Source organism: Salvelinus sp. IW2-2015, linkage group LG1, assembly GCF_002910315.2.
Source record: "Salvelinus sp. IW2-2015 linkage group LG1, ASM291031v2, whole genome shotgun sequence".
NCBI classification, from domain to species: Eukaryota; Metazoa; Chordata; class Actinopteri; order Salmoniformes; family Salmonidae; genus Salvelinus; species Salvelinus sp. IW2-2015.
In genome coordinates, this window is record NC_036838.1 from 4,530,474 (window position 1) to 4,542,932 (window position 12,459).

The following is a 12,459-nucleotide window of genomic DNA, read 5'->3' on the forward strand; positions in this document are numbered from 1 at the left end:
AATCACCTGTTCAAAATGACACAACTTAACATCAAAGTATTACCATTTCAAAATGCAATTCACACATTACATCTGAGATGACTGTCTATTCATTTCATTACAATGATCTAACTATCAAGCTCTCCTTGTAACCTTCCTTGATGAGCTAAATTAGGTCTGTAGAGCAGATGGCGTGACCTATGTCATTGTGTGGGATAATGTCAGGTTCCACCATGCTCAAATGGTGCAAGCATGGTTTCAGGCCCATCCACAATTTACCACCCTGTACTTACCCCCATACTCTCCTTTCCTAAACCCAATTGAGGAATTTTTCTCCACATGGAGGTGGAAGGTATATGATAGACGCCCTCACAGTAAGCCAGGTGAGGAACAGTTGACGTTTTACTGTAGTCTTCTTATTTGTAGCTAATTATTTCTGCTTTGATTCAAAGAAACCTATGTTGTGATTTGATTGTATTTCATCAATACATTTCAGGTTTTGTTCAATGGTTCCACTGTGTCTGTAGTATTCTCGCTACTAGTCCTTTCACAGTGATGTATTTACGTGTAGTACCATAATGAAATTTTTTTCACATATTTTGTACTACAATAATTAATGATTGTACGAACAACTACACAGTGAAACTATCTGTATCTTGTGTGGGTGATCTAAATTAATGTTCCTGTGGTATTTCATGATAAATGAGTTATTTGAATCAATGATTCTGCAAGTGCAAGGTTTCTTTAAAGATATGAATGCACAATGCAACGTTTTGAACATTGGACAGCCTGCGTTACAAGTGATGACCGTTTTGAGTTTTGTGTCTAGAGTTTTGAAAAATGACCACAAGATTCTGAAATTAGTGCCAAAGTGATTGAAAAAAACKGTAAGGTCACATGTGTCTGTGCTGTGGTGTTTCGGGGTTCAGATGTTCCTAGTGCCCAATGCTGTGAGGTGGAGAGAAAGAGTGTGTGCGTGTTTGTGTACGTGTGTGTAAACGGGTGTGTGTGTGTGTAAGTGTGTGTGTAAGCATGTGTGTGTGTGTATACARGTGYGTGTGTATACGGACGTGTGTGTGTTTACACGGGTAACCAGGCTCGTGCATGCGTCTGGGGCATGTAAGAGTCGGTATGTATCTCCGTGTGTCTCAGTCTACTGTAAAGATTTCCAAGATGGCGTAGCAGTCAGACGTCTTTGTCTTGTCTCGTCCCATGTATATATATTTTTATATCTTTTTCTTCGCATTCTTTTTCATATTTTTCYTCAACTTCAAAATACTCTCCTGCAACCTGCCTCACCCAATGTGGCGTGGATCTGTTATTTTTTCTAAAGTATTTCTATTTACCTCCGAACTGGAATACCTCAACTGGAGCTAGCTAGCTAACTAGCTACCAGCTATCAGCTATCAGTCAGCTAACCACTGCTAGCGGTCATCAGCTAACCTTTAACWYGGAAAGCTCTCGCCAGTTGGTACAACGCGTTTCAAACCAGAGCATACCGGACYTATTTTTCTCTCCATATCCCCGGATTTCTACCAGCAAACTCTGAACCTTTTCCTCTTGATCATGGCAGCTAGCTAACCGCAACCCAGGTTGACTACTCCTGGCCAAGGGGTTCCATCCCGGAGCAAGCACCAACTAGCCTGGAGCTAGCCCACTGCTAGACCATCCCCGGCTAGAGCTCCTGGGCTACTCTGAAGCCCACTCCTGTCTACAATATCCGGACCCCTTCTACTGCTGTACGGGGCACGGAACCCGCCGATCCTTCACGACTGGGAATACCGACATAACAGGCCCGTCAGGCGCGACATCCCCTGAAGGCCCATTCTGCTAACCGCGGCTGCTAGCTGTCTAGAGCATATTATGCCGATTCTCAGTATGCTTGGATCCTTCTGCTATCTTGGAACCCTACTAATTCCACGACTGGTCTATCGACGTCACGCAGCGAGGAGGCAAAAACAGATCTTTCCCCCATCGCGACGTCCCTCTAAGCCTTATGATAGCTCGCTAGCCCTGCGCCTGCTTGCGCTAGCTGCCTGCTAACTGTCTGAATCACTGTGTCCCCAGTCAGCCCAACACACTCACCATACTATCACTTGGCTACGCATGCCTCTCCCTAATATAATATGCTTGTCCATTACTGTCCTGGTTATGAATACTGTCTTATTTCACTGTAGAGCCTTTAGCCTTTGCTCAATAATCCTTAACCAACCATGTTGTACCACTCCCACATATGCAATGACATCACCTGGTTTATACGTCTCTAGAGACTATATCTCTCTCATCATTATCAATGCTTAGTTTACCTCCAATGTCATCTCTTCCTACCATACCTTTGTCTTCATTATGCATTGAATTTATGCTATTGTGCCCAGGACCTGCTCCCTTTACTCTCTGTTCGGAACGTGCAAGACGCCAGTTCTTATAGCCTTTAGCCGTACCTTATCCTACTTCTCCTTTTCCTCTGGTGATGTAGAGGTTAATCCAGACCTGCAGTGCCTACTCACCCTACTCCCCAGGTTGCTCTCATTTGTTGACTTCTGTAACCGAAAAGCCTTGGTTTCATGCATGTTAACATTAGAAGCCTACTCCCTAAAGTTTGCTTTATCCTGCTAGCACAGTTTGCCAACCGGAGGTCTTGCCGGTCTGAATCCTGGCTTAGGAAACCATCAAAAACCTGAAATTCCATCCCAAAGATAACATATTTGCTGCAGATTAGAACTGTCAAACGGGGCTGGTGATTGCATCTTACTGCAGAGAATAGCCTTGCAGAGTTCGTGTCTTACTATCCAGGTCTGTAGCAAAACAATTCGAGCTTGTACTTCTAAAAAATTCACCTTCCAGAAACAAGTCTCTCACCGTTGCCTCTTGCTATAGACCACCCTCTGTCCCAGCTGTGCCTGGACACCAATTCGGACCATCTTCTAAAATTATCCGCCGCCATTGTTGCAACCCTATTACCAGTCTGTTCAAACTCTCTTTCGTATCGTTCCGAGATCCCGAGATAGATAGTGGAAAAATGACGTGGCGTTTGGCTCACTCCCTCACTCTTTCTACGAAGCGCAGATGAACATTTTCCGATAAGAACACCAAAAGCGGTGTTTACCTAGGACTGTAATCTAGCTTCATTCTCCGCGCTGCCTTTCTTGTAAAAGTCTTTGAAATGCCTGTAGGAAGGTGTTAAATAACCAGCATACACTGAGCACATATTTTCGAATGCCCAAGCCCGTTACCTTCCTACAGAACGCCATTTCATGGGCAATCCTCGGTCTTGCGGTCTGGTCATGGGTTGTTCACCTACAAGCGCGAGCAGACAATGCTCTAGGGGTGAACTGGATATATAGCGCGAGTATCTCTGTGAAGGCCACGCGAGCTGCGATAATAAGCTTAGGCTAGTGGTGCCTTGAGGCCGCGGTGCGTAGGTTTCTAAGCTCAGACGCTTGTGACCAAAAGGCATTCGACGCTCACTCGTCGAGGATTCACATAGCTAGTTACTTATACGTCATGACCTCCATGTGCCTATTGTGCCGTTTCTCAATTGTGTACTGTACTTCGCCTGTATTCGAGCGGCAGAACTACGTGTACTACAAAGATAGTGGATGATCAAATCGCGAGGCCGTGAATTGTCCGACCTCTTACGGCAGCGCTCGGGCGGTTCATGGGGGTACAACAGTTAATTACTTGGGTCCGGACTCCTTCTCTGTATACATCGTGGACAGTGTTTTCTAAAGTCTCCAGGTTGCAGTGTGGGCATCTTCTGGGAGGTCTAGTGGCTTGGGCCTGTATTCGTTCTCCAGGATAAACTCTTCTCTCGAGTGTTCCCACCCTCCAGAACACGTGTTCTTGAGTTCATGTGTAACTACAGCGATGCAAATTTCGTCATTGCACACAAGCGTCGTGCCCTTGAGTCATTTACACCTATACTGCGTGCCCGGTGTCTTTATGTCTCTAATACCTCCTGAAAAGTGCAATCCCGGGGGCTATGGGCTAATGCCAGACCTGCCACAGGTGTTGATTGGTGTCCTGATCCAAGGGCACGACAGGCGGTAGTGGAAACCCAATGATCGCAGCATCCTAGTAAAAATTAATTTGAGAATGGAGGTGGCTCTTATATTCAGATGAGTGAGAGTGGACAGGCCACATTACAATTCAAAGATTCACTCAGGCCATCTCTTACTGACGTCCGTGGCCGATGACGGTCCACAATGTCAATCCAGAGATACTGCCCTCGTCTCATAAGTTGAAATTCTAGGAACGTTGCACGCTAGTTAACCATGACTGAATGCATGAGTGTCTTTTTTCATTAAACGGGGATTGCGCCTGGCCCATCATGACCAGCTCGCTGTGCGGTGCGTGGTCGTTTGACTGCGGACCCATTACTGATGCAGGCAATGAGGCAATGATCGCCTAGATCTTGGTTGAAAAACAGCAGAGGTGTTTTGGAGCGAGTTAGTTGGATGATATCTATGGAGGTGCCCGGGTTTACTTTGGGTTTACCTGGAGTATGATATTTTGTGAGATTGAGGGCATCATACTTAGATTGTAGGATGGCCGAGGTGTTAAGCTGTACCCAGTTAGTCACCTAGCAGCACGAGCTCAGAAGATAGATGGGCAATCATTCACATATTTATTTATTTGATTTTATTTCACCCTATTTAACCAGTAAGCTAGTTTAAACACTTCTTTTACAACTGGAACCTGCCAAGATTAAGACAAAGCAGTGCGACGAAACAACAACACAGGTTCACAGGAATAACAAGCGACAGCAAGTAACCAATTAGGAAAAGAAGGTCGAACACAGTGTGGCAAATGAGAGTGAAGCAATAATAGCCATAGTTACAAAGGTCTGTTACAATGAGCAGACACGAGTGAAGAGAGCAGATGAGATGGAGCAGTGTGTGGGGTAAGGAGCGGGGCAAAAAGCAGCAAAGGAGAAAAAACAAAGGGAGGAAATGGAGCAGCGACAGAGGACGAGCAGCGGCCACGAGAGAGTCCAGAGATGATGTGAAAGTGAGAGAGGAAGTCGCCAGCGGCAGCAGGGGCAGGGGCCAGCACGGGCAGCAGGAACGGAGGAAACGCCAAAGAGTGGGGCGGGGAACCGACAGAGACCGCGAGCGCGCCACGACGGGGATCGGGACCAGAGGGAGAGAGGCGGAGGCCTGAACGAGCAGAAACGAGAGAGGACCGGGAACCAAAGGGCGCACGAAGATTACAGGACATACAGGCATGGAGCAGACGCTCGTAGCCGAGCACTTACAAAGGGGCACCGGAGGAATTCCAGGGGAACAACCACGGTACAAGAGGGCAATGCTAACGCGGAAGGGGTGGAGAGGAGGACGTCCGGACAATTGAGCGACTCCCGAAACAAGGTGGAGCACTGTTCCCATGGAAAGCTGGTGTGACTGAACTCCTCGCCTGATAGCACATTAGTCGTGCTGGAAGGCAGTAGTCCACCATCGGGTAGCCACAGCACGACCGAGGATGGGGACGGAGTCGGGAACTGGACTGCCGCAGACCTGAGAAGGCGATGCAGAGGGGGTAGGAACGCATGCCCCTGTGGTGTTGATAGGGCCGGCTATGCAGAGTCGTGAAGATACATTGCTGGCCTTCCGAGACTGCACAGTACCTGCACAAGGCACGCACTGCCAACCACCTGCGGCGAGAAATTGAGTGACGTAAGCGCTAGAACTCGGGCTTATCTGAGTGTAATCCCAGGTGCGGAAGAACAAGCGGAGGCACTGCGGCGATTCAGTGACTCGTCACGGAGAACCCTCTGAGACGTGAGAAACCAGACAGCGCTTTGACCCGTCGCGCGATGGATAATGAGAGAGGGTCTAATTGTCACGGAACTAGAAGCTCCAGCCCAACACCCGTGTACCTGCAGTAATCCCAGACGGGAAGACAAGTAGCTCTCGATTAGACCTTGTCGCCGCTTCCTCGGGAGGCAGGTGATACTCGCGACAGTGAGAGGCATAATCACTAGACAAGGGTCACCGCCGCTCAGGAGTGAGAACGAACAGTGGTCCAGGATGCACGCCAGGGTGAGAGCACTCTCGTGGTGAGGAAGACTCACTCAAATGCGAGAGAGCAACCAGGATATTAGGCGTGCGAGTGCATGCACGGGCAGGCACGCCCTCGGACAGGTACGAAGTGCACGCCGACTCGCGGCGAGCGTGCCCAGCGGAGGACTAGGTAAGCCGGTTTCAGTGAACCTCCACCATGTGTATCGTAGTCTACCAACAGGCAGATGCAATGACCCGTATTTGTTAGCCACCACTGGTCGCCGCCTGAGGGAAAAGGAGAAGATAGCAGCAGCGGCGCGAAGCGCGCCATATGCGGCGACTATGCAAGCGCTCTAGAGATACGCTGGACCCACCCTCTGTGAGGAAGATGACATTTAACTCAGCTACGTCACATAGTGCTCTCGAGTAGCCCACTACCTTTGTAGATGAACTCAGTTTGATGCCGGGCCTCTCTGCAGTACATCAAGATGCGCACATGCCCGAGGCGTGCACCAACCACCTGCCCACTGATCTCGGGATGTGGGAGAGCACGGTGGTGCTAGTACGCACAGACCGGCCTCTCAGCACACTCTCGCATCTCCTCTCGCTCACCGCTACTCTCTCCTCTGTCCAATCCTATTTCATCGCTTCCCTCGCTGCTTCAGTAACACTTGGTCTTCAGAGAGCGGTACTCTCCCGGCTCAATTTCCTCGACCTCCTAGCCAGAGCCCCTCCCTCGTCCCCTCCCGTGATATCTGCCCACTCACTTTGATCTGCGTACGTAGTGTCCGGCTCAGTCCTCAGCCGGCTCGTCGCATCCCGTCGCTGACTCCTGTGAGCTCTCGGACGATCTGTTCTAGTCATTAGTATCAAAGGCAGCCGTATAGGTCTAAGAAGAGGAGCTGAGAGCCAGAGAGAGAGAGGTAGCCTTTAAGGACGGAGTGCCGAGACACAACGCTCCGGCTTGCACGGGCCACAGACAGAAGGAGCAGCGATGCCGGTCAATGAGGTTAAACTCGCCTCCCTGCGGAATGACTGTGACGTCTTGCTAGTTCACATCCCTCCCTCTCGTACATTTCTGCTTGGCTACTTCGTCTCTCGCTAGCTAAGAGCCATATTCAACGCACTTACTCATATTCCCTGAAGACGAATGCTGCCTCGCAGAGCGCGTGAGAGAGGCCTCTTGTGCACCAGCTTGCACTCGCTCCCCTGCTTCTGAAGTCGTCCTCTCGTGCGCGCGCAGTACCATACAACCACCACATCACGTCACGGTCTCTGACTGTATGTCCTTCGTCAAGCCTTTTTGTTAGAACAGAAAGTCCGGTGGAACGACATCCGATCCTTCGGTATTTCAGTCAAACGAACGATACCGTGCTGGTTAGCGTTGTTTCTCACACAAACTGGCGGCTACCCTTTGTGCTCTAACTTGCACGCCTCTCTCTTCGCGCGCGACATAACATCGGTCACAGGATGGCGTAAAGCCAGCACATCTCGCGTCTTGTGAACGGCACTCAGTGCCGCCCAACAACCTGACCCGCTATAGCCAGCTGATCCACCGTGCTCTCTGTTCTCCAGCACCATGTCGCGTAAGAGGAGCACTATCTCCAGTCCGTGCGAGTGCCTGCGAGCCGCCAGTGTCTCGGTTCTGGAGAAGAGGAGATCAATCATGCCGTGTGACCGGCTGGCTACTCCCTTCCGTCTTCAAGGAGAGCGAGGAGATAGGAGTGCTATAGCGCCACCCCCTGCTGAGAGTGAAAACCGTACAGGCTCGATTCCGCGCTCGATGTCACAACTACAGAGACAGTATGCCTTCTGTTCTTTTTCTCTCCAAAGACCTTGAACGTGCGTCCTTGGCCAGCTCTCCTGCTTATTCTCTCTCAGAATGACCTTCTTGATCCAAATCAGTCAGGTTTCAAGACTATGTCTTCAACTGAGACTGCTCTTTCTCTGTGTCACGGAGGCGCTCCCGGCACTTGCTAAAGCTAACTCTCTCTCCCTGGCTCTCATCCTTCTAGACCTATCGGCTGCCTTTGATTACTGTGAACCATTCAGATCTTTCCTCTCCACCCTCGCAGCTGGGGCATCTCCGGCGCGGCCCACGCTTTGGATGCGTTCCTACCTGACAGGTCGCTCCTACCAGTGGACGATGGCGAGAATCTGTCTCCGCACCACGTGCTCTCACCAGTGGGGTGTCCCCCAGGGCTCTGTTCTAGGCCCTCTTACCCTATTCTCGCTATACACCAATTCACTTGGCTCTGTCATATCCTCACTGGTCTCTCCTATCATGGCTATGCAGACGACACACATTAATCTTCTCTTTCCCCCCTCTGATAACCAGGTGGTGATCGCATCTCTGCATGTCTGGCAGACATATCAGTGTGAGATAGAACAGAGAATCAACCACCGGCAACTGAACCTCGGCAAGACGGAGTGCTCTTCCTCCCGGGGAAGGACTGCCCGTTCCATGATCTCGCCATTCAAAAACGTGTTGACAACTCCATAAGTGTCTCCTCCCAGATGCTAAGAACCTTTGCGTGTCCTGGGACAACAACCCTGTCGTTCTCAACTAACATCAAGGCGGTGACCCGTTCCTTGTAGGTTCATTGCTCTACAACATTCCAGAGTACGACTCCTGCCTCACGCAGAAGCGGCGCAGTCCTAATCCAGGCACCTTGTCATCTTCCCGTCTGGATTACTTGCAACTCGCTGTTGGCTGGGCGCCCTCCTGTGCCCATTAAACCCCTTACAACTCATCCAGAACGCGCAGCCCGTCTGGTGTTCAACTTTCCCAAAGTTCTCTCACGTCACCCGCTCCTCCTCTCTTCCCTGGCTTCCAGTTGAATCTCGCATCCCGCTACCAAGACATGGTTGCTTGCCTACGGAGCTGTGAGGGGAACGGGGCACCTCGTACTTCAGGCTCTGATCAGGCCCTACACCAAACAAGGGCACTGCCGTTCATCCACCTCTGCCTGCTCGCCTCCCTACCGTCTGAGGAAGTTACGTTCCGCTCAAGACCCAGTAAAACTGTTCGCTGCTCTGGCAAACCCAATGGTGCACAAAACTCCCTTCACGACGCCCAGGTTCAGCGGAGTCATCAACCACCTTCTGGAGACACCTGAAACCCCACCTCTTTAAGGAATACTCTGATGGATAATAAGTTTAAATCCTTCTAACCCCCCCCCCTTAAAAGAGTTAGATGCCTATTGTAAAGTGGTTGTTTCCACTGGATATCATAAGGTGAATGCACCAATTTGTAAGTCGCTCTGGATAAGAGGTCGTGCTAAATGACTTAAATGTAATGTAAATGTACATATTCGTCGCCAGACACATTTGGCTCCAGGTCATCATAAGTCTATGCTAGGTAAAGCTCGCCTTATCTCAGCTCACTGGTCACGATACAACAACCCACCCGTAGTGCGCGCTCCAGCAGGTATATGTCACTGGTCATCTCCAAAGCCAAAACTCCTTGGCCGCCTTTCCTTCCAGTTCTCTGCTGCCAGTGACTGGAACAAATTGCAAAAATCGCTGAAGCTGGAGACTTACATTTCCCTCACTAACTTAAAACATCAGCTATCTGAGCAGCTACCTATCGCTGCAGCTGTACAATAGTCCATCTGTAAATAGCCCACCCAATCTACCTACCTATCCCCATATTGTTTTTATTTACTTTGCTGCTCTTTTGCACACCAGTATCACTACTTACACACCATCATCTGCTCATCATCATCTGCTCATCTATCACTCCAGTGTTAATCTGATAAATTGTAATGACTTTGCTACTATGGCCTATTTATTGCCTTTCCTCCTCATTACTATTTGCACACACTGTGTATAGACTTTCTTTTTTCCCTTATTGTGTTATTGACTGTACGCTTGTTTATTCCATGTGTAACTCTGTGTTGTTGTTTCTGTCGCACTGCTTTGCTTTATCTTGGCCAGGTGCAGTTGTAAATGAGAAACGTGTTCTCAACTAGCTTACCTGGTTAATAAAGGTGAAATAAAATCAAATAAATAAATATGTGAATTGATTGCCCCCCATCTATCTTCTGAGCTCGTGCTGCTAGGTGACCTAAACTTACAGGTAATGCTTAACACCTCGGCCATTCCTACATCTAAGCTTGATGCCCTCAATCTCACAAAAATTATCAATGAACCTACCAGGTTACAAACCCCAAATCTGTAAACACGGGCACCCTCATAGATATCATCCAACTAACTCGCCCTCCAAATACACCTCTGCTGTTTTCAACCAAGATCTAGCGATCATTGCCTCATTGCCTGCATCAGTAATGGGTCCGCAGTCAAACGACCACCCCTCATCACTGTCAAACGCTCCCTAAAACACTTCAGCAAACAGGCCTTTTCTAATCAACCTGGCCGGGGTATCCTGGAATGACATTGACCTCATCCCGTCAGTAGAGGATGCCTGGTAATTCTTTAAAAGTGCCTTCCTCACCATCTTAAATAAGCATGCTCCATTCAAAAATTTTTACTAGGAATAGTACAGTCCATTGTTCACTCCAGACCTGTCTGCCCTTGACCAGCACAAAAACACCCTGTGCGTTCTTGATTAGCATCGAATAGCCCCGTGATATGCAACTTTCAGGGAAGTTAGAACCAATATACACAGGCAGTTAGGAAGCTAAGGCTAGCTTTTTCAAACAGAAATTTGCATCCTGTAGTACAAACTCAAGAACGTTCTGGGACACTGTAAAGTCCATGGAGAATAAGAGCACCTCCTCCCAACTGCCCACTGCACTGAGGCTAGGAAACACTGTCACGACCGATAAATCCACAATAATTGAGAATTCAATAAGCACTTTTCTACGGCTGGCTATGCTTTCCACCTGGCTACCCCTACCCCGGTCAACAGCACTGCGCTCCCCACAGGAACTCGTCCAAACCTCCCCCACTTCTCCTTCACCCAAATCCAGACAGCTGATGTTCTGAAAGAGCTGCAAAATCTGACCATACAAATCAACCGGGCTAGACAATCTGGACCCTTTCTTTCTAAAATTATCTGCCGAAAATATTGCAACTCCTATTACTACCCTATCAACCTCTTTCATTCGATTCGTCTGAGATTCCCATAGATTGGAAAGCTGCTGTGGTCATCCCCCTCTTCAAAGGGGGAGACACTCTAGACACAAACTGCTACAGACCTATATCTATTCTACCCTGTCATTCTAAGGTCTTTGAAAGCCCAGTTAACAAACAGATTACGACCATTTCGAATCTCACCGTACCTTCCCGCTATGCAATCTGTTTCAGAGCTGGTCATGGGTGCACCTCAGCACGCTCAAGGTCCTAAACGATATCATAACCGCCATCGATAAGAGACATTACTGTGCAGCCTATTCATCGACCTGGCTAAGGCTTTCGACTCGGTCAATCACAACATTCTTATGGCAGACTCAACAGCCTTGGTTTCTCAAATGAATGCCTCGCCTGGTTCACCAACTACTTCTCAGATGGAGTTCAGTATGTCAAATCGGAGGCCTGTTGTCCGGACCTCTGGCAGTCTCTATGGGGTGCCACAGGGTTCAATTCTCGGGGGCGACTCTCTTCTCTGTATACATCAATGATGTCGCTCTCGCTGCTGGTGATTCTTTGATCCACCTCTACGCAGACGACACCATTCTGTATACATCTGGCCCCTTCTTGGACACTGTGTTAACAAACCCCAGACGAGCTTCAATGCCATACAACTCTTCTTTCCGTGCCTCCAACTGCTCTTAAATGCAAGTAAAACTAAATGCATGTTCTTCAACCGATCGCTGCCCGCACCTGCCCGCCCGTCCAGCATCACTACTCTGGACAGTTCTGACTTAGAATGTAGCAACTACAAATACCTAGGTGTCTGGTTGACTGTTAAACACATTAAACATCTCCAATCCCAAATTAAATCTAGAATCGGTTCCTATTTCGCCAACAAAGCATCCTTCACTCATGCTGCCAAACATACCCTTGTAAAACTGACCACCTACCGATCCTCGACTTCGGCGATGTCATTTACAAAATAGCCTCCAACACTCTACTCAACAAATTGGATGCGTTTATCACAGTGCCATCCGTTTTGTGACCACAGTCCCATATACTACCCACCACTGCGACCTGTATGCTCTCGTTGGCTGGCCCTCGTTTCATACTCGTCGCCAAACCCACTGGCTTTAGGTCATCTTACAAGTCTCTGCTAGGTAAAGCCCCGCATTATCTCAGCTAACGGTCACCATAGCAGCACCTACCCGTAACAGCGCCTCCAGCAGGTATATCTCACTGGTCACCCCCAAAGCCAATTCTTCCTTTGTTCGCCTGTCCTTCCAGTTCTCTGCTGCCAATGACTGGAACGAACTGCAAAAATCTCTGAAGCTGGAGACTCTTACCTCCCTCACTAGCTTTAAGCACCAGCTGTCAGAGCAGCTCACAGATCACTGCACTGTACATAGCTCATCTTGTAAATAGCCAAAATCGTCCTCTG

General features: G+C 48.9%; 1 protein-coding gene across 1 annotated transcript in view; it reads right to left on the reverse strand.

Annotated features, from left to right (window-relative positions):
* Positions 1-12,459, reverse strand: part of LOC111975806 (alpha-1,6-mannosylglycoprotein 6-beta-N-acetylglucosaminyltransferase B-like) — an 80,245-nt gene that overhangs the window by 35,011 nt on the left and 32,775 nt on the right. The gene's annotated exons all lie outside the window — the stretch shown is intronic.